Source organism: Staurois parvus, unplaced genomic scaffold, assembly GCF_062004578.1.
Source record: "Staurois parvus isolate SC_StPar_1 unplaced genomic scaffold, SC_StPar_1.0 ptg000035l, whole genome shotgun sequence".
NCBI lineage: Eukaryota > Metazoa > Chordata > Amphibia > Anura > Ranidae > Staurois > Staurois parvus.
The window spans coordinates 208667-235610 of NW_028317831.1; the positions used below are offsets into that span (position 1 = coordinate 208667).

General features: G+C 49.4%; 1 protein-coding gene across 1 annotated transcript in view; it reads left to right on the top strand.

Annotated features, from left to right (window-relative positions):
• Positions 1–15637: 15637 nt before the first annotated feature.
• LOC149470602 (uncharacterized) overlaps positions 15638–26944 on the top strand; it is a 182317-nt gene continuing 171010 nt past the window's right edge. The window contains exon 1 of the mRNA XM_089661908.1: positions 15638–15828. The gene's annotated coding sequence lies outside the window, so the exon portion shown is untranslated. The remainder of the gene's footprint in view (positions 15829–26944) is intronic.

Consider the following 26944-nt stretch of genomic DNA (forward strand, 5'->3'; position numbering starts at 1 on the left):
AGATTAGAATTGGATAGAGTTCACAGGGCGTTAGCATCACGACGCACTGATGGTCTGCCACGTGACATTATAGCCAAGCTCCACTTTTTAAGTACCAAGGAGCAACTCCTACAAGCTGCAGTAACGCAGAATCTCTACAGTTCCAGGGTCATACCTACCAATTATTCCAAGACCTATGCCCCACAACTATCTCCAAGCGCAGGGCTATGAAACCTCACCTACAAGTACTTCAACAACACGCTATACCATATAGGTGAAGCTTCCCCTTTGCAGTGCGATTCCGATACCAGACCCGAGATTACACCTGCAAGACTCCAGAGGACCTTTTAGACACCTTGCAGATCCTACAACTACATCCCCCAGCGACGCCTTCAGAAAGCGCCAAGCAGAGGTCCACATCCTGCTCGCCGCGGAAGTCCTTCCCCGCACGTACAACTGAAGGTCAACTCAGCCTCCACAAAAGAGGGCGTCTTTCGTCTCTGGGCCTATCTTCACAAGATACCATGGACTGAACGCTTATCTTTTTTTTTCCTTTTTTTGCCACACACACCAAACGGTGTTCTTTTTTGACTATCATTGCGGTTAACACCATTGATATCCTTTCTCCCTCTACCTGTTAAATTTTGCTTGCCCCGCAACCTGGGGATTGTTCTGCACCCCCCCTCCTGGGCTCCATTTTAGCTTGTATTTGGGAGCCTAGGCTTTGGTGGCATGCGATGCCACACCCCTACACCCAAGATGTCTCACTAGTACTGCTAGTGCCATCTGATTCTGGGACACCCTGATTTTCTCAGATTCTTTATTTTTATTTTTATATATACACCTGTTTTTTCTACTGGGACCTCGCCACCATTTATTAATCACATTGCTGTCATCCTCACGGTCCGCGTACCTGCACACTCCACCCCTGCCCCTGTGTTATTAGTTATTTAATAACACTTGGGCTACTATTTCTCCCTAGACCACCCTGATCCAGGGTGTCCTTGGGAACCCACCTTTTAGGCCTCAAATGGCCTCCTACACCCCTTCTTTCATGTTACCTCTCTCATACCGTACCCCTCCTCCCTCCCCCCAACATGACTCCATGACTTTGTGCAACATACTCCGCAACGTTCCCATCCCCCACAGTAAATCGTCAGGCTCCATCCCGGGCAGTAGTGCCATGCTCTCCAAACCACTATGCACTTTCCACATGGGCTTGTTAAATATTCTTACCCTGAATGTACAGGGCCTTAATGTTCCACAGAAACGTAATAAGGCTTTCCGAACCTTTGCTACACTTAAAGCTCACGTGGTCTGTCTACAGGAAACACACTTCACTCCCAACTCCACCCCTAAGTTTTTTGGCCCTCGATATCCTCAGGTCTATACAGCCTCTGCCACCACCAAACGCAGGGGGGTACTGATTGCCTTCCATTGCACAACACCTTTCACGCTATGCACCGAAATCAAAGACCTGGAGGGTCGTTACCTCCTGTTAGTAGGGCAACTCCTTGACGTAGATGTTACCATTGTTGCATACTATGCCCCAAACCAAAACCCCTTACCATTCCTTTCCCACATACTCTCGGTTATAGACCACCATAAACGCGGAACTCTAATTGTTAACGGAGACTCTAACAGTGTAATATATCCCTTTCTCGACAAATCTCCTCAACCATCCCCTGTCCCTGCCTCTAAACAAACCTTCCAAGCCATACTTCAACGTTATTCTTTGATAGATACATGGCGGGAACTCAACCCGAGTAAACGCCAATACACCTTCTATTCTCACCCCCACCAGTCATTCTCCAGGATAGATCATATTTTCATTACCACCGCCTCTTCCCCCCGGCTCCTGACTTCTGAAATAATTCCAATCCCTTGGTCTGACCATTGCGCCGTATTCACGACTATGACCTCGTTAGCCCCATCCCCCGCTGAATCCTCTTGGATCATTAACGATAACCTGCTTGCAAATCCAGCTCACTGTCTAGAAATCGAAGCAGCCCTTAAAGACTATTTTTCTCTTAACCAATTGCCTGATATTTCCCCTCTCCTGTTATGGGAAGCGCATAAACCGATATTGCGAGGGTTTTGCATTAGCAAAGCATCCTTCTTAAATAAAACCAAAAGACAACAACGTCTCTCACTGGAGCAAACATATGATCGTTACCATCAAGCCTTCCAGGCGGCTCCTACGCCTACCAACCTTGAGGCCCTGGAGCGATCTAGATTGGCTCTAGATCTCTTTCTCACAGATCAAGCGGAACTCTCACTCCGTAGATCTAGGCACAAATATTATACTAGGGCAAATAAACCCAATACATTCCTGGCCCTCTCACTTTGCAGGCTCGACCAGCTCACTAGACCTATCCGGATACGCACCTCTTCTGGCAACCTCACTAGTAACCCAGAACACATTTTACAGACTTTCCATAAACACCTGTCACAGCTTTATTCTTCTTCCACACCTTTTAACCCCGCACAAGCTGATACCCTTCTAACTTCCATTTCTTTCCCGAAACTCTCAGAGTGCCAATTAGCGACACTTGAGCGACTCATTTCCCCAGCCGAAACCTTAGATGCTATTAAAAGTCTAAAACTACGTAAACGCCCAGGACCAGATGGCTTCTCAGCCACTTATTATAAAAAATTTGCTCATCTCCTCACACCTATCCTCACTAATGCTTTTAACACTTTACTATCTGGCCAAACCTTCAACCATGAAACAGTGCAAGTGAACATATCAATGATCCCAAAGCCGAATTCTGACGATACGCAGTGGTCCAATTATAGGCCAATCTCTCTCCGCAACATTGACATCAAACTGTTAGCAAAAATCCTCTCTTCACGTCTTAACCTGTGTATTGGCTCTCTAATTCATAACGACCAAGTGGGCTTTATCCCAACTAGACAAGCGGGAGAGAACATCATGCGTGCATCCCTTTTGGCAAATTTAGCCAGGTCTCGCAATATTCCTGCCTGTTTCCTGTCCTTAGATATCGAGAGCCCTCGGCCAGAATTAGGTATCTGGGGCACAGGTCAGCTCAGTTTCCAATCTCTAGAGGCACGAGACAGGGCTGTCCTCTGTCCCCCTTGCTCTTTGCCCTGGTTATAGAGCCTCTGGCCCTCTTAATCAGAGCTAACCCAGATGTTAGGGGACTCGAGATAGGGGGCACACATCATAAGTTATGTCTCTTTGCGGATGACGTCTTGCTCTTTCTCACATCTCCATTGACTTCCTCTCCTTCCCTACTCCGGCTTCTCGAGGCGTTTGGCTCGCTCTCTGGTTTAATAATAAATCCCAATAAATCAACAGCACTCAACATTTCTCTCCCCCCTATAGAGCTGATGCATCTGAAGCAGATTTTACCATTTCCTTGGTCACAGTGTCATATCCCCTTCTTAGGAATCAAACTGACTCCTAAGTTATCAGACCTTTACACAGCTAACTATCTTCCGATGCTAAACCATCTTTCTGCCCTTCTGACCAAATGGTCTTCCCTTCCCCTCGTATGGCTAGGCAGAATATCAGTTATCAAGATGTCAATCCTCCCAAAAATCCTATATCTATTTAGAGTCCTCCCAGTCCCCCCCCCCCCCCCCACTACCTCCGCACACTGCAGTGTCGCATCTTTTCCTATGTATGGGGCAATACTCGTCCTCGTATACCTCGCTCCACCCTCTATCGCCCTAAGCTCAATGGAGGTCTAGGCCTACCTGACATCAGCAAATATTATCAAGCAGCGCATTTAGCCCAGTTACCTAAATATCATGCAACCTTTATAAACCCTCAATGGGTTGTGCTTGAATCGATAGAATGTGACCCCTTATCTACAGCTAACTTACTCTGGTTGAGGCCAATAGACCGCCGTTCTATAACCAATCCCATCACTTCTCACTTTTTTATGCTTATGGGACAAACTGAAAACTTGTTTTCTCCTCCAATCACTACATAATCCTATGCTCTCGTTTCTCCGAAACCCAGTTTTTCCCCCGGCCTGGCAGACACCCCTATTATTCAAAGCCTTGTCCTCTGCTAATTTGCTCCGTACACATCATTTCCTACAGAGGAATAAGTTTAAATCCTTTGCCTCGCTGCGGGAAACGCATAGCCTCCCAGCTTCCGAGATATTCAGATACTTGCAGCTACAACACTTTTACGCCCCCTACGCTACAATAACCAATCGGCCAGATGCCATGTCTCTCTTTGAACGAGCGTGTTGCAAAGACCCTCATAGACGTGGGCTTATCTCCTGCTTATACTCACTCGTCACTACTTTGATTACCACGTCCCCCCCTCTGTTTACCCATAGGTGGGAAATGGATTTAGGTAAGAGATTTGACCCATCTGATTGGGACCACATTTGGGCTAACACAAAATCATCCTCGCAGAACATTGTAGCATTGGAAACAAATTATAAAGTTTTAACCCGCTGGTACTTGGTCCCAGCAAGAATCGCAAAATTTACCCCTAATTACTCGCCCAACTGTTTTAGAGGCTGTACGGACCCAGGAACACATTACCATATGTGGTGGGACTGCCCAGTAGCCCGAATGTTTTGGGATGAAATTTTCACCATGATATCTACACTTAGCACTATCACTCTACGACCCGACCCAACAACAGCCCTACTCATTCAATGCCCCCCTGGCATCTCCAATTCGCAATTCAAGCTCCTTATGCAAGTTATGACGGCAGCTAAGCAGGTTATAGCGAAATCCTGGAAATCCCCCACCCTAAGTATCGCGGCCGTCAAAACCAGAATAACACAAGCCATGATACATGCAAAGGTGGAAGCCACAATTCTTGACAGGATCCCTAAATTCTTGCGCATATAGAGCCCCTTGGTAGAGCGTTTCCTCCCGCCTAACTTTGACGAATCACTCCTTCTCCCCTGATTTGTGTATTGTGCTCCATGGGTATTGTCAATAGCCCTTTGTACGCAGCACGTAGGGGCTGTTGTAAACTTGATGAATGCTCATGGAGTCATCGTTGTTGTTCCTCTTCCCCTTCCCCCCCTTACACCCCTGCCTGACCCCCCTCCAAACTTCCCCCTATTTCTTTAATGCCCTTGCAAGACACTACTCTGATTGACCAAAACAATAACGTCATTTGCTATTAACTTTTAACTACTGTCAGAAATGTATAGACATTTGCACTGTGACCTTCATTCATTTTTTATGTCCTACTGCCACTTCAATGTCCAGTGTACATTAGTAATGTCTCCTTGTTTGTGTCATTCTGGTTTATTGTTAATAAAATTGTTTGAACAAGGATGCCGGCACCGGGGAGAGAAGACGGAAAGTGAAACCAGCGATGATGAGGACACCGCTGGACCGAGGAGCAGCATCTGCTGCAGAGAGGAACCAAGCGGCCGGCCTGGTATCCTAACGCTGCGACGGGAGGAATACAGGGCCGGCCGCTCCATATTCCCTCAATAAGTGAAAACTATGGAACTTACAATTTATAAACAAATGTATTTCTTAGTTTCTGGGATAAAACTTAGTAAATAAATAATCTTTCTTCATAAATTTAGGCCAAAACAGATTCTGCGATATTTGGTAAAATCACCCAAATCAGTGTATTTATTCTGTGTGAAAGTCATAGAGACTACAGACCATGGGATGGATCTGGGAATGGATCAGTCCTGATGTACTGATGGTCCATCTCATTTCTTGGGGCCCTAAAATGTCGGAACGGCACAAATCCCCCCCAAATGTCAGGACGGTACAAATCCCCCCCAAATGTCAGGACGGCACAAATCCCACCCAAATGTCAGGACGGCACAAATCCCCCCAAATGTCAGGATGGCACAAATCCCCCCAAATGTCAGGACGGTACAAATCCCCCCCAATGTAAGGACGGTACAAATCCCCCCCAAATGTCAGGACGGTACAAATCCCCCCCAATGTAAGGACGGCACAAATCCCCCCAAATGTCAGGATGGCACAAATCCCCCCAAATTTCAGGATGGTACAAATCCCCCCAAATATTAGGACAGTACAAATTCCCTCAAATGACCCCTTTTTGGAGGTTGTAATTTTTGTCTCAATTATTTGGAAAATGAAGAAATTAAAGGATAAAAAATAAATGCACATCTTTTGAAGGCAGAAAAATGTGCAATTATGATTATTTTTCCCTGGGATCCTGGAAAGCATTGCACCCCCGATCAGCAGGTGGCAGATGCCATGCAGGACTCCTGCATACTGTCAGTGTAAACCGTCTGCTAATACCTGGTACTGGCAGGCAGTTACACACTGACAGGAGAGACAATGAACTTCCTAGAGCACTCAGCAGCTCCCTGCTAGTTCATTGAGAACTAGAAGTCATCAGCCACAAGGGCTGTCAGTAATTGTAGTTCTCCCATTCACAGGATGATGTCAGAACCCTGCATGGAGGCCGTTTTCTTAGACCAGTGACAGCGATTTCGGGGAGAAGATACCCGGTTTGCCATTATTAGAGGCAGCAGAACGGGGAGCAGCTGCAGGAGTGGGAACATGTTACACCCTAAAAACGGGTGGAACATGCAACAGGCTCTCAAATGTGAACTTATCCTTTAAATACAAATTTTCTTTTCACAAAGGTATCATTTTCGCAAGTTATTTCTGACACACAGCATAGACATACTTACACTGACACCCCAAAACACATTCTGCTATGTCTCCTGAGTATGGGGATATCACCTGTGTGAGACTTTTCACAGCCTAGATACATAGAGGGGTCCAAAATCCAAGGAACACATTGCGGTTTTCAAGGAATTTCCTGACCACCAATCACATTTTTGGTTGCCCAGAGCACCAGGACAGTGGAAACTCTCACAAAATGACCCCATTTTGGAAAGCAAAAACTCCAATGTATTTTCTGAAGCACGTAATAAGTTTTTTTGGTCATTTTTCATCAAAAGTTTTTTTGAAAATGCAGAAAAGAAAAAAGAAAAAGAAAATATATATTTTTACACAAAGTTCTCAATTATTATGATATTTCTAACAAACGTTGTAGGTGTACTTAGAAATATATTCCACAACACATTCTGCTACTCCTCTAGAGTATGGGGACACCACATGTGGGGACATCGGAACCGGTGTGGGGGTGATCGGGGACACCGGAACCGGTGTGATGGTGATCGGGGACACCGGAACCGGTGTGGAGATGATCGGGGAAACTGTAACCGGTGTGGGGGTGATCGGGGACACTGTAACCGGTGTGGGGGTGATCGGGGACACCGGAACCGGTGTGGGGGTGATCGGGGACACCGGAATCGGTGTGGTGATGGTTATGTACAGGAGAGGAGTACGGAGGTATGACAGTGATGGGTGTGTACAGGAGAGGAGTACGGAGGTATGACAGTGATGGGTGTGTACAGGAGAGGAGTACGGAGGTATGACAGTGATGGGTATGTACAGGAGAGGAGTACGGAGGTATGACAGTGATGGGTATGTACAGGAGAGGAGTACGGAGGTATGACAGTGATGGGTATGTACAGGAGAGGAGTACGGAGGTATGACAGTGATGGGTATGTACAGGAGAGGAGTACGGAGGTATGACAGTGATGGGTATGTACAGGAGAGGAGTGTGGAGGTATGACAGTGATGGGTATGTACAGGAGAGGAGTGTGGAGGTATGACAGTGATGGGTATGTACAGGAGAGGAGTGCGGGGGGTGTGAAAGTGATCGGTATGTACAGGAGAGGAGTACGGAGGTATGACAGTTATGGGTATGTACAGGAGAGGAGTACGGAGGTATGACAGTGATGGGTATGTACAGGAGAGGAGTACGGAGGTATGACAGTGATGGGTATGTACAGGAGAGGAGTGTGGAGGTGTGACAGTGATGGGTGTGTACAGGAGAGGAGTACGGAGGTATGACAGTGATCGGTATGTACAGGAGAGGAGTACGGAGGTATGACAGTGATGGGTATGTACAGGAGAGGAGTACGGAGGTGTGACAGTGATGGGTATGTACAGGAGAGGAGTGTGGAGGTATGACAGTGATGGGTATGTACAGGAGAGGAGTACGGAGGTATGACAGTGATGGGTATGTACAGGAGAGGAGTACGGAGGTGTGACAGTGATGGGTATGTACAGGAGAGGAGTGTGGAGGTATGACAGTGATGGGTATGTACAGGAGAGGAGTACGGAGGTATGACAGTGATGGGTATGTACAGGAGAGGAGTACGGAGGTATGACAGTGATGGGTATGTACAGGAGAGGAGTACGGAGGTATGACAGTGATGGGTATGTACAGGAGAGGAGTACGGAGGTATGACAGTGATGGGTATATACAGGAGAGGAGTACGGAGGTATGACAGTGATGGGTATGTACAGGAGAGGAGTACGGAGGTATGACAGTGATGGGTATGTACAGGAGAGGAGTACGGAGGTATGACCGTTCCCAGGGAGGAGTATCTCAGGAAGGGTCTATACTCCACCATAACTCTGGTTCTCGGAGTGTCAGGTCCCAGCGGGTTCTCCTGGTGTCTCTCCTGTTATTCTGTCTCGGACACATCAGAGGAACATGGTGGGAGATCGGCCTGAATGTCCTTCCTAGGAGGGAATACCGGAGCCATTCTGAGGCCCATTTAATGGCCGGCAATGAGGAGGAAACCAACACTGAGAAGTAGATGCTGAGATATATACAGCACGGGGCAGCACAGTGGCTGAGTGGTTAGCACTTCCACCTGGCAGTACTCGGGTTGTTGGTTCAAATCCCAACCATGGCTCCACCGGCCTGGAGTTTGCATGTTCTCCCTGTGCCTGTGTGGGTGTCCTCCCACACTACAAAGACATGCTGGGAGGTGAATTGTCTCCTAAGTTGTCCCTAGTATGTGTATGTATGAATGTGAGTTAGGGCCCTTAGATTATACGCTCCTCGGGGGCGGGGACTGATGGGAATGTACAATATAGATGTAAACTGACGGCGCTATATAAGTACCTGGAATAAATAATAATAATACACCCAGATCATCGATGACGAGGAGGAAGGTTCAGTCACAGATGATTGGTCCATCTATAGCAGGGACAGGAGCCAGGACCAGGAATAGGAGATCCACCTGACTTACCCGTGTGCTCTGACATGGAGAAGATCCCATGCTGGCCCTATGGTGGCCGTGTGTTCAGGATGGAGACCGACAATCACAGGACCTTCTGGAAGCCAATCTAAAATGGCTGACAGGAGGAAAGTGTTCCCGAGACAGGAAGTGACACCGGACAGGAAGTGACACAGACAGGAAGTGACTCCAGACAGATTTATACAGAGGCTGCAGTATGGAGAGCAGACACTAGATGGTGCTGGTCGAAAAAAGCTTTATAGCATAAAACAACAGGGAAAAAACCTGAAAAGCAAAAGACGATGGCGGCTCCTAAACTTCCTATTTAGCAGCTTGAAGTCATTGTCTCACTCTACGCATTACATCACATCACGTGACTTCCTCAGGAATTGGCCATCGGACGTACAGCTGCCTATATATACCATTATAATCCTTAATAGACTAATCGGGCGCCATTATGTTGTAGCCTGTCTGTCCCTTATTCGGTGGCCATTTTCCCTTGGTCTAATTTCAATTATATCTCATTACAACGCAGTAGATTAGATCTCCCTCCTCCATTTTTTGTAGACCACCTGTACCTCCTTTGGTGGCCATTTTTCCTTGGTCTATTATCAATGAAACACAGTTATCACATTACAGTGCAGTGGAATAAATCTCCCTTCTCCATTTTTTTGTAGCCCACATGTCCCTCCTCTAGTGGCCATTTTCCCTTAGTCTGATATGAATGCTGGCACATTTTGTCCCCTGATATTAGACATTAGCCGGGTGATTGTATACACACAGCGGGCAGATCTCAATCAATGTCACTGACCCGAACACTTCCACTGGTAGACTTACACGCTCCTGCACATCCCGCTCCCATGCCACCTTTCTCACCCTTCTCCTCCTCCTAACCGCGGGGGACATCTCCATGAACCCTGGCCCTACACCACCTCGCTCGCCCACACGGCACCCTCCCACTTTCACGTCCTGCCGCAACCCCCTCAACCTAGTATCTGTCCCCCCTGCTCCCTAACCCCCCCCGCTTTTGTGTGCACTCCTGAACGCCCGATCAGTGTGCAACAAGCTCACCGCCATCTATGACCTCTTTGTTTCCCGCTCCCTTAACCTCCTAGCAATTACAGAAACCTGGATCGAAGCCACTGACTCCGCCTTCTCTGCAGCACTCTCCTATGGAGGTCTCATCTGGACCCATTCACCCAGACCCAACGGTCATAAAGGTGGTGGGGTTGGTTTGCTCCTGTCACCACTGAGCACCTTCCGAGTCCTCCCAAACCCCCCCTCCCTATCCTTCTCCTCCTTTGAGGCCCACTGTGTCCGATTATTCTCCCCAACCCCCCTTAAGTTTGCTGTAATCTAAAAGCCTCCTGGACCCGTATCCCACTTCCTTGATGACTTTTCCGCCTGGGTACCCTTCTTTCTCTACTCCGAGATACCCACCATCATCCTTGGGGATTTCAACATCCCTGTCAATACCAACAACCCGGACACATCCCAACTCCTCCACTTAACCTCCTCCTTTGCACTCACACAGTGCATACAATCCACCACCCACTCCGACGGGAACATCCTGGACCTTGTCTTCTCCCATCTCTGCGCTCCCCACAACCTCACTAACACCCCCTTCCCTCTCTCTGACTACAACCTTATTACCTTCTCCATCTCCTCATCCCCAAACACCTACCCCTCCAAATGTCATACTATTACCAGCCGAAACCTCTGCAACCCGAACCCTGCCCCCCTCCACTCTGCAGCTGATCAACTTTATGACAGCATCCTCCCCCTGTCCTGCCCCGACCTGGCCATGACTGCCTATAACGACTCACTATCAACTAGCGCCTTTAACCACGCGAAACCTCAGACCCCAACCGCTCCAACTTTGGCAGACTGATCACACCAAAACTCTCAAACGTCGTGCGCTGGAGCGACTATGGCGCAAAACCAAATCCCCTTGTACGTTCACCCGCTATAAATTTGCCTTCCACACCTACACCTTCTCCCTCCACGCTGCCAAACAAGCCTACTTCCTGATCCTCTTCAATACCCTCTCCTCCAATCCTCGCCAGCTCTTCTCTACCTACAACTCTCTACTCTCTCCGCCTCCACCCAGCACCGCACTCACCGCCCACGAGATTGCCAATTACTTCAAAATCAAGATTGACACAATCCGCAGGGAGATCGCCACTGCTCAAACTCCCTCCAAACCCGTCTCCTCTCACACAGCAACCCCCTCATCACCCCTCTCCCTAGGCCTGACCACTGTTCAGACCTCCACCCACACCTAACATCCCTCACACTGAAGCCCCCTCAACACTCCACTCCTTTGACCTTACTACCATTGAGGAGGTCACCAAGGTCTTCTCTGAAGCCCGCCTCACCACCTGCCCCCTCGACCCTATCCCCTCATAACTCCAACGATTTCCCTCCTCCTCCATCCTTCTCTCCCTCACCCACATCTTTATTCTCTCCCTCTCTTCCGATGCATTCCCCTCCCCCCTAAAGCACGCACACATCACTCCAATACTTAAAAAGCCCTCCCTGGACCCCACTGACTCGTACAACATTACACTGATCTCCCTGCCGCCATTTATATCCAAACTCCTCGAGCGCTTAGTCTACAATCGCCTAAGCCCCCACCTTAATGACAACAACCTCCTCGATCCCCTACAGTCCGGCTTCTGTCCCCTACACTCCATCGAAACTGCCTTACTCAAACTCTCCAACGACCTGCTAACCGCCAAAGCTAACAGCCACTATTCAGTGCTCCTTCTCCTCAACCTCTCCGCGGCTTTGGACACAGTCGACCGCCCCCTCCTCCTCAAAAAACTACACTCTCTCGGCCTCAGAGATTCCGCTCTCTCCTGGCTCTCGTCCTATCTATCACAACGCTCCTTCAGCGTTACCTATAACGCTACCACCTCCCCCTCTCTCCCCCTCTCTGTTGGGGTCCCTCAAGGCTCTGTCCTTGGGCCCCTTCTCTTCTCCATCTACACTTCCTCCCTTGGCCAACTCATTCACTCTCACGGCTTCAACTACCACCTCTATGCTGATAACATGCAAATCTATCTCTAGACCCCCCACCTCACCCCCTTAGTCTCTGCCCGAATCACTAGGCTACTGAATGACATATCAGACTGGATGTCACTCCACTTCCTTAAACTGAACCTCTCCAAAACCGAGCTACAAGTCTTCCCCCCAGCCCGGATCCCACCCCCCACGGACTTCTCCATCATGTCCAACCATGGCACCATCAAGCCCACCCCACAAGTCAGAGTACTTGACGTCATTCTTGACTCCAATCTATCCTTCCAGCCCCAAGTCCAATCACTAACTCATGCAGACTCCACCTCCGCAACATCGCCAAAATCTGCACTTTCCTAATCCCAGAAACCACTAAACAGCTCATCCACTCCCTCATCATATCACGACTCGACTACTGCAACTCCCTCCTCACTGGCCTGCCTCGCCACAGGCTATCCCCACTTCAGTCCATCCTGAACACGGCAGCCAGACTCATTCACCTCACCAACTGCTCCGCTTCTGCCACCCCCCTCTGCCAATCCCTCCACTGGCCTCCACTCAGTGTCCTCCACCCCCCTCTGCCAATCCCTCCACTGGCCTCCACTCAGTGTCCTCCACCCCTCTCTGCCAATCCCTCCACTGGCCTCCACTAAGTGTCCTCCACCCCTCTCTGCCAATCCCTCCACTGGCCTCCAATCAGTGTTCTCCACCCCTCTCTATCAATCCCTCCACTGGCTTCCGATTGCTCAATAGATCAAATTCAAAAGGCTAACACTGATGTACAAAGCTGTCCATCATACTGCCCCAAATTACATCACCGACCTAATATCCAAGTACCACCCAACAAGCACTCTCCGCTCCTCACAAGACCTCCTTCTCTCTAGTTCCCTGGTCTCCTCCTCCCATGCCCACCTCCAGGACTTCTCCAGGGTGTCATCCATCCTCTGGAACTCCCTACCTCAATCCATCAGACTTTCACCTACTCTCCTCTCCTTTAGGCGCACCCTGAAAACCCACCTCTTCAGGGAAGCCTACCCCACCCTCTGCTAATTGCCAATCTCCTCCACTCTTCCTACCACTCCATCCCCCACAGATTTTCCTCCTGTACCACTAACCCCTCCCTCCTAGATTGTAAGCTCTAAGGAGCAGGGCCCTCGAACCCCTCATGTAGTGTATTGTATTGTTATTGTACTGTCGCATGTATTGTCTCCCATTGTAATGTACAGCGCTGAGGAACTGTTGGCACTTTATAAATAATAATAATAATATTAATGTCACCCACTAGTCTATACTGTCACGGGGTTGGCCAGCCAATCATGTGGCTCCTATTCTGTCCTTCCAATGACCATTCCTAGTACATAGGACTCATCTTCCATACTACATTCATGATACAACAAGATGGAAACTGTTATAGAGTCATTGTACAAATCCTGTGACCCGACTTGTATCCGGGAATATTGCATGGCCTTCTACTTCCTGCTTCCTGTTCTATGCTGACCTGGATGCAGTTCTGTTGTACAACATGATTCCTCACACCAGCAGCTTGTGTTGTCTTCATTCCTGTACATGAAACAGGTACTGTCCGTGTATTAGGGGGACCAATGACACCTTGGCTAGTATTGTAGATGAATCTGGGGGCGTCGGGGGCAATCTTCTTATGTTTATGGCCCTTTAGGGCAGATGTGATTTCTATGTATTTTATGGGAGATTTTCTCTGTATATTGGGAGTTTCCATCTTGTTGTATCATGAATGTAGTATGGAAGATGAGTCCTATGTACTAGGAATGGTCATTGGAAGGACAGAATAGGAGCCACATGATTGGCTGGCCAACCCCGTGACAGTATACACTAGTGGGTGACATTGATTGAGATCTGCCCGCTGTGTGTATACAATCACCCGGCTAATGTCCAATATCAGGGGACAAAATGGGCCCCTTCTCTTCTCCATCTATACCTCCTCCCTTGGCCAACTCATACACTCTCACGGCTTCAACTACTACCTCTATGCCGACGACACACAAATCTATCTCTCAACCCCCCACCTCACCCCCTTGGTCTCAGCCCGAATCACACACCTACTGAGCGACATATCAGACTGGATGTCGCTCCACTTCCTTAAATTGAACCTCTCCAAAACCGAGTTTCTTGTCTTCCCCCCAGCCCGGACACCACCCCCCATTGATTTCTCCGTCACATCCAACAACGCCACCATCAAACCCGCCCTGCAGGCCAGAGTACTTGGTGTCATTCTGGACTCCAACCTATCCTTCCAGCCCCAAGTCCAATCTTTAACAAACTCGTGCAGACTCCACCTCCGCAACATCGCCAAAATCCGCACGTTCCTAACCCCAGAAACCACTAAACAGCTCATCCACTCCCTCATCATATCACGACTCGACTACTGCAACTCCCTCCTCACTGGCCTGCCTCGCCGCTGGCTATCCCCGCTTCAGTCCATCCTGAATACGGCTGCCAGACTCATTCACCTTTTCAACCGCTCCATCTCCGCCACCCCCCTCTGCCAATCCCTCCACTGGCTTCCGATTGCACAACGGATCAAATTCAAAATCCTAACGCTGACGTACAAAGCTGTCCACCATACTGCCCCGTACTACATCTCTGACCTAATATCCAAGTACCGCCCAGCACGCACACTCCGCTCCTCACAAGACCTCCTTCTCTCTAGTTCCCTGGTCTCCTCCTCCCATGCCCGCCTCCAGGACTTCTCCAGGGTGTCACCCATCCTCTGGAACTCCCTGCCCCAACCCATCAGATTATCACCTACTCTCCTCTCCTTTAGGCGCACCCTGAAAACCCATCTCTTCAGGGAAGCCTACCCGACCCCCTGCTAACTTGCCGACCTCCTCCACTCTTCCTACCACTCCATCCCCCACAGCTATCTCCTCCTGTGCCACCACCCCCTCCCTCCTAGATTGTAAGCTCGAAAGAGCAGGGCCCTTGATCCCCTCATGTTTTGCATTGTATTGGTATTGTTCTGTCACATGTTCTGTCTCCCTTTGTAATGTACAGCGCTGAGCGAACTATTGGCGCTTTATAAATACTGTATAATAATAATAATAATAATGTGCCAGCATTCATATCAGACTAAGGGAAAATGGCCACCCGAGGAGGGACAGGCGGGCTACAACAAAATGGAGGAGGGAGATCTAATCTGCGCTGTAATGTGATAACATTAATTAGACCAAGGGAAAATGGCCGCCGGAGGAGGGACAGGTGGGCTACAACAAAATGGAGGAGGGAGAACTAATCCACTGCACTGTAATGTAAAAACACTATATTAGACCAAGGGAAAATGGCCGCCAAATAAGGGACAGACAGGCTACAACATAATGGCGCCCGATTAGTCTATTAAGAATTATAATGGTATATATAGGCAGCTGTACGTCCGATGGCCAACTCCTGAGGAAGTCACGTGATGTGATGTAACATGTAGAGTGGAAGTTAATAGGAATTTTACGAGCTGCCATCGTCTTTTGCTTTTTAGGTTTTTTTTTTGCTGTTATTTCATGCTATTCAGCTTGTTTTGTACCAGCACCATCTAGTGTCTGCTCTTCATACTGCACCCTCTGTATAAATTTGTCTGGAGTCACTTCCTGTCTGGAGTCACTTCCTGTCCTGTGTCACTTCCTGTCCCGGGAACACTTTCCTCCTTTCAGCCATCGGCTTCCAGAAGGTCCTGTGATTGTCATCTCCATCCTCAAAACACGGCCACCATAGGGCCAGCATGGGATCTTCTCCATGTCAGAGCACACGGGTAAGTCAGGTTGATCTCCTATTCCTGGTCCCGGCTCCTGTCCCTGCTATAGACGGACCAATCATCTGTGACCGAACCTTCCTCCTCGTCATCGATGATCTGGGTGTATTATTATTATTTATTCCAGGTACTTATATAGCGCCGTCAGTTTACATCTATATTGTACATTCCCATCAGTCCCCGCCCCCGAGGAGCGTACAATCTAAGGGCCCTAACTCACATTCATACATACACATACTAGGGACAACGTAGGAGACAATTCACCTCCCAGCATGTCTTTGTAGTGTAGGAGGAAACCAGAGTACCCATAGGAAACCCACACAGGGAGAACATGCAAACTCCAGGCAGGTGGTGCCATGGTTGGGATTTGAACCAACAACCCGAGTACTGCCAGGTGGAAGTGCTAACCACTCAGCCACTGTGCTGCCCCGTGCTGTATATATCTCAGCATCTACTTCTCAGTGTTGGTTTCCTCCTCATTGCCGGCCATTAAATGGGCCTCAGAATGGCTCCGGTATTCCCTCCTAGGAAGGACATTCAGGCCGATCTCCCACCATGTTCCTCTGATGTGTCCGAGACAGAATAACAGGAGAGACACCAGGAGAACCCGCTGGGACCTGACACTCCGAGAACCAGAGTTATGGTGGAGTATAGACCCTTCCTGAGATACTCCTCCCTGGGAACGGTCATACCTCCGTACTCCTCTCCTGTACATACCGATCACTGTCATACCTCCGTACTCCTCTCCTGTACATACCCATCACTGTCATACCTCCGTACTCCTCTCCTGTACATACCCATCACTGTCATACCTCCGTACTCCTCTCCTGTACATACCCATCACTGTCATACCTCCGTACTCCTCTCCTGTACATACCCATCACTGTCATACCTCCGTACTCCTCTCCTCTACATACCCATCACTGTCATACCTCCGTACTCCTCTCCTGTACATACCCATCACTGTCATACCTCCGTACTCCTCTCCTCTACATACCCATCACTGTCATACCTCCGTACTCCTCTCCTCTACATACCCATCACTGTCATACCTCCGTACTCCTCTCCTGTACATACCCATCACTGTCATACCTCCGTACTCCTCTCCTGTACATACCCATCACTGTCATACCTCCGTACTCCTCTCCTGTACATACCCATCACTGTCATACCTCCGTACTCCTCTCCTGTACATACCGATCACTGTCATACCTCCGTACTCCTCTCCTGTACGTAACCATCACTGTCATACCTCCGTACTCCTCTCCTGTACGTACCCATCACTGTCATACCTCCGTACTCCTCTCCTGTACGTACCCATCACTGTCATACCTCCGTACTCCTCTCCTGTACGTACCCATCACTGTCATACCTCCACACTCCTCTCCTGTACGTACCCATCACTGTCATACCTCCACACTCCTCTCCTGTACGTACCCATCACTGTCATACCTCCGTACTCCTCTCCTGTACGTACCCATCACTGTCATACCGCCGTACTCCTCTCCTGTACGTACCGATCACTGTCATACCTCCGTACTCCTCTCCTGTACACACCGATCACTGTCATACCCCCCATACTCCTCTCCTGTACATACTACCCACCATCGTATCATCTGCAACTCCTCTCTTACATTTACTACCTGCAGTTATGCTCTTCTTCTTAAATTGGGGAATAACTCGATGACTTACATACTTTTCAGACCTTGTGAAATATTCTTGGCTGTTTTGAAAATAATACACTTTAATTTGTATTTCATGATAAATCCTGCCTCATCTCTGCCTCTCTACCTGCAGCCTAACAATGAGGCGTGCATGCAGCCACTGATCTATTTCTGGCTTTTGTCTCTCAGTCATTCTAATGTTCATTTCTCCAAACGTCCTCCAGGACATCCTTCCGGAGACAGAGCTCCTCCCTCTGGGACAGGAAACACGTAAGCACAGTACTATAAAAGGCGGACCACCAGGCCTCTCTCCTGAGTTTTTAGTGTTTCCTCTGCAAGGATGGGTGCAGTCATCAAGGAACTGATTTTTGAAATCCTGGGCCCTAGAGGTTGCTTGTGGATCCTGGTCTGGCTTACTTCCTCCTGCCCGACGTGATCCCTTCAGGGGGAGTGGGGCTGCGCTCCTGATATCTTTCCATGCCTCAGTGCATGATGACCATTGGGGTTGTCCTGGGTGGTCCTGGACCTTTGATGCCTATTGCATTCCTTCCCGTGTGGGGGGGGCTCCCGCATCCGATGCACAGTGGGGCAGAATGACTGCCAAGCAGGCGCGCGAGTAGCCGCAACTTCTAGGTGCTGTCCAGGAACCGGAAGTTTTGGCTGCAGTGACATCATCGAGGGATGCTAGAGACTCGTGGTTCCAGTCTCCATAGCAGCACAGGCATCTGGTCAAGCAGCCAGTCTGGTGTACAGACCCAGCAGAGCCTGTGGCTCTACACCAAGAGGGATGGATGGAAGGCGCTGGCACTTCTCAGGCATATCCTGGTCCTTCAGGCACTGGCTCCTCTAAGGTCAGCTTGGGGACTCTGATCCCTCTTGCTGACCCTGGTGGGCACACTTCCTTTTCTTGCTCCCCCAGCACAGTGGTTTTTGTATGAGGGGCCCTGTGCTGATTATTTTCTGTATTGTTTTTTTTTCTTGCTTATTGTAGGTTAAAGTCCAGGACAAGGTGCAGAGTCAGATCCCCGAGAAGTAGTGTGCAGTTTGTGCAGCTAAATTGGGTTCAGCTTGGGAAAACCCTTATGCTGCAATTGTGTGGCTAGCCTAATTAAGGATAAGTCATTTACAGCCTGCCATAAAGTGCTCACCTCCATTAAGGATGACATGTTGTCTACATTTCAATCCTTTAGATCCCTGTTGAAAAATGCAGTTGCCATTGGCTCCTTGGACCCAATCGGCGGGTTCGGAGGTAGCAGATGCATTAAAAGGGGAGGAGGACCCAGAGGAGGAACTCCGCATTCAAACTGCACCTTTGTGCCTTACCCTTTATTGGCGATAATCTTTTTAGTCCAGGTCTCGAGGAGGCTCTGGAATGTACAGCCCATAACAAGAGGACATTCCCAGAGAGTAAGAAAAGGTTTTACTCTAGTAGGGTTTTTTGTCGAAAAACACATGCCCAGCTGGCTAAAAAGGTTCAGCCTAAGAAACATTGGACAGGGCACAAGAATAGGGGAAGAGGAGGAATCTTATTCAATCCTCCTCAAAGCCCACCAAGTCTCATCTCAATGACTTGAACGTCCCAGTGGAAAGAAGACTGGGGAACTTTCTCCCTCAGTAGGCTTCAATCTTCTCGAATCTGTACATCATGGACTTGATCAAGAAGGGGTACAGGTTGGAGTTCAACTTCAGTCTCCCCACCAGGTATCTGGTAACCCACCTTCCCAAGGATCGGGAAAGGGTGCAGGCCCTGCGTGTCCTAATTGGGGACCTGGTAGATCAGCAGGTCCTTACCAGAGTTCCCCGGGACGAGCAGGGAAGGGGCATGTTATTCCCATGTGTTTGTAGTAAAAAAAACCCTCAGGCACGTGACCCTGAGAGCAGATTTGTCATTATTAAAGGCACCCTCTCGGGTCGTAAACTCACGATCGCTAATGTCTATGCACCAAATTTGGCACAAGCATCCTTCTTTTCCCATTTTTTCAAAATTCTTTATAGGTTTCTATCCCCTTGTTTATTGGTGGGAGGTGATTTTAATTTGGTGGCTAACCCCCTTTTAGACCAAAGCTCATCCTCACCATCCTCCCAGGCCTTCCCAAAATCCCTTACCAAAAAAGACACACTTCAACTGGTAGACTCCTGGAGGGCACATAATGTAGGAGCTAGAGATTATTCATTTTACTCCCACCCACATGACTCTTATGCTAGACTAGATTATATCTATTGCTCCCCCATTCTGCTGGCTAACTCTAGGAAAGCTTGCATTCATTTAAGCCCCTGGTCATATCATAATATTATCGCGCTGTCTATCACTTTTATAGGTCTAGCCCTACTCCCTACTCCTGGAGACTTAACGACTCTATGCTTACGGATACTAACACCCGCCATGAAGTAGTTACTTCCATTCAAGAATACTTTCAGTCAAACACAACTCCTGATATCTCCCCGGCCATCTTGTGGGTAGCCCATAAGGCGGTCCTGCGAGGTCACCTTATTTCTATGGCTTCTTCTAGAAATAGAGAGCGATGGAAACAAATTCAGAAACTAACCTGAGAATTAGAATCACATTATAGGGCTCATGATGGCAATCCATCTCTACTTAACAAAACGATGATGTCGCAAAAGCGTCTAGAACTGAATATTTTACTATCCCAGAAAACTGAAAAATCTCTACGCTGGTCGAAGGCCTCCTTTTTATTACATAGTAATTCAGGGTCTACTATGTTGGCACAGAAATTAAACCATTCAATACGACCCCCACATATCTACAAGTTACGTACTAAATCCGGCAGTTTCTCCTCTCTTCCTCGTGAAGTCCTGGGTATTTTTGAAAAATTTTATTCCACCCTATTAGCTCTTCTGCAACCAACTTCTGCTTCCTCAAATGGCTCATGGCTTGATTCTTTTTTTTTTTTTATTCCAAAAAAGTTTTATTGAAGTAAGAAAGACAAAACAGATCATAGACAGAAACGGATCGCAGTCCGTGCACATCTTCATACATGTTCTCCCGTATCGCAGACGGGAAAAGGACATTAGAATAGATTTTAGATCAACATGAATCCAATTCCCACAGTAAAGCATATGCAAAAAGTATAACCATAGCAATACTATTTACCGTCTGTAATTTTTGATAAATATGGTATACATTAGTCTCTATGTAGAGAGAGCTCAAGCATCAAGACTATGAGGTGCAAGACAAACGTATTATCTCAAGGCACAGATGTCTTCTATATCCGTATCCAAAAATCGTGGGTTAGTTTTATAAAGTATTATCACACTTGTACATCTAAGAGTATTCTGTACCTTGTGAAAAATATAGCTATTTAGAATATGAGAAAAAGGGCTGTAAAAGGGAGAAAGAAAAGAAAGAGACTCGAGTGGAAATGGAAAAAGAGTATGGGAAGTAATATCAGAATGAGGTGGGGTGGAACACGGAGGACAAATAAATAGGGGAAAAAAAAAAAGGGGGGGGCCCCTAGGAGTGTGGGGGGAAGTTGAGGATTAGAATTAAATAAGCATAACCAAACCAATCACATCATATAGTATCGGCCTGGTTGTAACAGATGCTATCTTAAATTAGGGGTATAATCCAGTTAAAGTCCGGTAAAGTCCAGTAAAGGAATTATTCCTGAGGTGAAAGTTCTAGAGGCTTTCCATGTTTCCAAATCTTCTCGCTCATTCCTTCATTAAGCCATGATAAGTATCAGTAGATAGGAAGTGAGTCCAACAAGCCCAAGTCTTCCTGAATCGCTCGGGGTGTTCTTTAGCCACTGAGATCAGCTCCTCCATTTCCGCGATCCTATTGATCCTAAGAATCCACTCTCGCACGGTGGGAACATGGTCTGATCGCCAATGAACAGGAATACACTGCTTTGCCGCATTTATCATGTGTAATGCAAGCGACTTACGATAGGTCTTCACAGGAAGTGAGGAATGATGGAGTAGACATTGTGCTGGGGTAAAGTCTAGGGCGTATGTAGTAACTTGTGCGATTATGTCCAAAACTTTTATCCAGAAGGGCTGCAGTTGCGGGCAATCCCACCATATATGCAAAAGAGTACCTGTTGCCTGGCAACCTCTCCAGCATAAGTCAGGAACGTTAGGATCAAATTTATGAAGCACAGATGGAACCCTGTACCACCTGGAAAATACTTTATAGTTGCCTTCTTGTGTAGAAACACACATGGAACCTTTATGCATGTGGTCATAACTTTGGTCCCAGTCCTCTGGTGAGAGTGGAATTTGTAGATCACGTTGCCAGGCTTTACAGGCCCTCTGCAAATGAGAGGCATTGGAACTTTCCAAAAAATAATATATCTTAGATATTACATGCCTCTGAGGGAAGTTTGTAAAGCAGAGATTCTCAAATGCAGTAAGCGGTCTTGAAAAATCCTGTAAATGTGGGGAGTTACGCAAAAAGTGGTGGATTTGTCTATACATCCAAGGCGTTAGAGTGAGGGATGGCCACGCCTGAGTAATGTCTTCTCTAGATAAGAGCTTAGAATCTTTGAAGAGTTGACGTACTGTTAGGTTATCTTCACGGTTATACCCAGTGAGAAAGGTTGGAGACATCCCTGGAACAAAGTCTGGATTCATTTTGATCGGAGTGAGAGGGCTCGGAGAGGAAGAAAGTTCTTTTTTCTGGAATAATTGCGAGCTACAGCGTAATGTGGGACCTATAAGTGGGTGATTCCGAAACTCAGAAGGGACGTGGGAAGTTTTCAGCCATGGGGAGGTGGAGAGAGGTGTCTGAGAGAAGTCAGCCTCCAAACCAACCCAGACCTTACGAATGTGATTCGTGGTCCAGTCTACTAACCTAGCTAGGTGGCAAGACCTGTAATAACGGTTAATATCTGGTAATCCAATACCTCCATTCTTCTTGGGCGTAGTGAGTTGGAAGTATTCTTCTTGGATGTTTATTATACCAAAGAAAGGATGAGCAGAGCGTTTTATACGATTGAAAGAACAAATTTGGCAATTGAATTGGTATTGTCTGTAGTAAATATAATATTCTGGGGAGCACGTTCATCTTAAGAATTGCTGCTCTACCAAACCACGAGAACCAAGGTTTGTTCCACGTCTGGAGGTCTTTGGAGATGTTACGTAAGAGGGATAGAAAATTTTTTGTATACAGTTCTGTAAGATGGGATGGTAGTTGGATACCTAAATAAGTGATAGCTTCACGTTGCCAGGTAAAGGGAAAATTTGATGTCGCTTGTCTAATCACATCTGGAGTCAATGATATATTAAGTGCTTGGGATTTAGAAAAGTTGATTTTAAAATTAGCCAAATACTGAAATACTTTGAAATCTTGTAACAAATTGGGTATCGTGATATGTGGGTCAGTCAGGAAAAGTAGTACGTCATCAGCAAAGGCCGCCACTTTATGCATTTTGCCATTGATCAAAATCCCCTTAATGTTATCATTATCTTTTATGCAGTTCAAGAAAGGTTCCAGTGTAAGAATGAATAAGAGGGGTGATAGTGGGCATCCCTGTCTAGTCCCATTGCTGATTGAAAAGGAATCCGAAAGGCATCCATTCACTCGCACTCGCGCTGTGGGGGCATTATATAAAGACATAATAAATGTCAAAAAGCGCAAAGGCAGTCCAATGCCAATCATAACTGCCTCTAGGTAATCCCATGCCAGTCTGTCAAACGCCTTTTCGGCGTCTAAAGAGAGAAAGAATCCAGACTGTTGATTTTGGGTTAACCAGTGATGTATATTTATGGCCCTTATTGTGTTATCTCTGGCCTCTCTCCCCGGAACAAAGCCCACCTGATCCGGTGATATGATGGATTCTATTACCTGTAGTAAACGGTTAGCCAGAATCTTGGCAAAAATCTTTAGATCAACATTCAATAGAGAGATCGGACGATAATTCGCTGGGGATGTATGGTCCTTATTCTCTTTGGGTATAACCGTGATGTGAGCCTCAGAAAGATGGCGCATAGACTGCCCTGGCGTTTCTAGTGAGTTGAAGGCCTGTAGAAATGGAAGCGCCAAAACGTCAAGAAGAGACTTGTAATAAGAATTGGTAAAACCGTCAGGTCCTGGACTTTTACCAGGTTTCAATTGCGTAATAGCTTGTTGTAGTTCAAGCGACGTCAGAGCTCCCTCTAAATCCTTTGCTTGTGATCTGGAGATCGATTTAGGAAGATATTGTGTAAGGAATTGCTGTATAATGGTCTTACGTGGCCTAGTATCACCTGTTGGTTTGGATGGTAGGGGTAAGTTATAAAGGTTAAAGTAATACTCCTCAAATTCCGCCGCAATATCCGACGACGATTTCAGTAGGCGACTATGTTTAGAATGGAGCAGATATACGTGCCAAACAGCTTTTTTAGATTGTAAAGCCCGGGCAAGAAATTTGCCACTCTTATTGCCATGTTCATAGAAAAGTTTTTGTTGTAGAGTAAAATTACGTTTCGTTTTCTTTTCCACGAACTCGCAGAGTTGTTTACGTGCATGCTCTAGCTCAGTAGCGGATCTTAAGGCCATAGATCGTTTATGTGAGCACTCCAGTGTACGAACTTTATGCAATAAAGAGTTGAACAATGCTTGAGCCTGCCGTTTTCGCGCCGCTGAGATAGACATTAGAAGACCACGTATCACACATTTGTGTGCTTCCCACCGTATGAGAGGGGACGTTTCCGTGGACGTGTTTTCCTGAAAATAGTTCTTCAGAGAATCACGGATCTGGGGGATAACTGATGCATCCGTAAGGAGAAATGGGTCTTGTCAGGGCTCCCAGGTATGACCAGAGGTGTGTGACTGACGCAGGGAAACGCAGACTTCAGATATGTTATAAACAATTTATTAACACTAACCATACAAACATAAACGCAGTGCAATACTAAAACATAATACAGTGCAAACAACCCAAACCAACCACCCACAGATAACAGTACATACAATGCAAGCGTCGTCAGGCAGGCCGTGTCAATATCAGTCGGGCAGATAGGTACAGGGGGAGCAAGCGGAGAATGGTCGGGCTCACAGGCCAGGTTCAGCAGGTAGCGGGCAGCGTGGTACAGAGGGTCAGGCAGAGGAGAATGGTCAGACAAGCCAGGGATCAGAGCAGGGTCAGCAGAGAATCAGACAGGAACAGAGAGCAGGAACAGGATACAGGGCCCAAGAGAAACACAACACCAAGGCAGAGTCTCCAGGTCTGAATGTCCCTTAAATACACCAGTATAATTAGTTCCAGGTGTTTGACTGGCTGCAAGGTTGAGTCTCTGATTGCTGGGAGCACCCGCTGGCCAGCCCTGGTACTGCAGCTCATAAGGCAGCTGAGTCCCACTATTGCTGGCCAGTCCATTCCTGACAGTACCCCCCCCTCAAGGAGCGGCCTCAGGACGCTCCAAACAGTCCTAGCTGGGCAAAATGTTCCACCGCCCGGGTCTGGTAACTGGCGGGATATCAAAGACTGGCACACCGGGCAGGACTCCGGGCAGCAGCACACCGGGCAGAGGCACATCGGGCAGGACTCCGGGCAGAGGCACATCGGGCTGGACTCCGGGCAGAGGCACATCGGGCTGGACTCCGGGCAGAGGCACATCAGGCTGGACTCCGGGCAGAAGCACATCGGGCTGGACTCCGGGCAGAGGCACATCGGGCTGGACTCCGGGCAGAGGCACATCGGGCTGGACTCCGGGCAGAGGCACATCGGGCTGGACTCCGGGCAGAGGCACACCGGGCTGGACTCCGGGCAGAGGCACATCGGGCTGGACTCCGGGCAGAGGCACATCGGGCTGGACTCCGGGCAGAGGCACACCGGGCTGGACTCCGGGCAGAGGCACATCGGGCTGGACTCCGGGCAGAGGCACATCGGGCTGGACTCCGGGCAGAGGCACATCGGGCTGGACTCCGGGCAGAGGCACATCGGGCTGGACTCCGGGCAGAGGCACATCGGGCTGGACTCCGGGCAGAGGCACATCGGGCTGGACTCCGGGCAGAGGCACATCGGGCTGGACTCCGGGCAGAGGCACATCGGGCTGGACTCCGGGCAGAGGGACATCGGGCTGGACTCTGGGCAGAGGCACATCGGGCTGGACTCTGGGCAGAGGCACATCGGGCTGGACTCTGGGCAGAGGCACATCGGGCTGGACTCTGGGCAGAGGCACATCGGGCTGGACTCTGGGCAGAGGCACATCGGGCTGGACTCTGGGCAGAGGCACATCGGGCTGGACTCTGGGCAGAGGCACATCGGGCTGGACTCTGGGCAGAGGCACATCGGGCTGGACTCTGGGCAGAGGCACATCGGGCTGGACTCTGGGCAGAGGCACATCGGGCTGGACTCCGGGCAGAGGCACACCGGGCAGGACTCCGGGCAGAGGCACACCGGGCTGGACTCCGGGCAGAGGCACATCGGGCTGGACTCCGGGCAGAGGCACATCGGGCTGGACTCCGGGCAGAGGCACATCGGGCTGGACTCCGGGCAGAGGGACATCGGGCTGGACTCCGGGCAGAGGCACATCGGGCTGGACTCCGGGCAGAGGCACATCGGGCTGGACTCTGGGCAGAGGCACATCGGGCTGGACTCTGGGCAGAGGCACATCGGGCTGGACTCTGGGCAGAGGCACATCGGGCTGGACTCTGGGCAGAGGCACATCGGGCTGGACTCTGGGCAGAGGCACATCGGGCTGGACTCTGGGCAGAGGCACATCGGGCTGGACTCTGGGCAGAGGCACATCGGGCTGGACTCTGGGCAGAGGCACATCGGGCTGGACTCTGGGCAGAGGCACATCGGGCTGGACTCTGGGCAGAGGCACATCGGGCTGGACTCTGGGCAGAGGCACATCGGGCTGGACTCCGGGCAGAGGCACACCGGGCAGCGGCACACCGGGCAGAGGCACACCGGGCTGGACTCCGGGCAGAGGCACACCGGGCTGGACTCCGGGCAGAGGCACATCGGGCTGGACTCCGGGCAGAGGCACACCGGGCTGGACTCCGGGCAGAGGCACACCGGGCTGGACTCCGGGCAGAGGCACACCGGGCTGGACTCCGGGCAGAGGCACATCGGGCTGGACTCCGGGCAGAGGCACATCAGGCTGGGTTCCGGGCAGAGGCACATCGGATTACCAGGCGAAGCAGCGGGCCACCAGGCGGAGCAGCAGGCACCGGGCCCCCAGGCGGGGCAGCAGGCACCGGGCCCCCAGGCGGAGCGGCGGGCGCCGGGCCCCCAGGCAGGGCGACAGGCATCGGGCCCCCAGGCGGGGCAACAGGCATCGGGCCCCCAGGCGGGGCAACAGGCATCGGGCCCCCAGGCGGAGCGGCGGGCGCCGGACCCCCAGGCGGAGCTACAGGTCTCGGGCCCTCAGGCGGAGCGGCGGGCGCCGGACCCCCAGATGGAGCGACAGGTCTCGGGCCCTCAGGCGGAGCGGCGGGCGCCGGACCCCCAGGTGGAGCGACAGGTCTCGGGCCCTCAGGCGGAGCGGCGGGCGCCGGACCC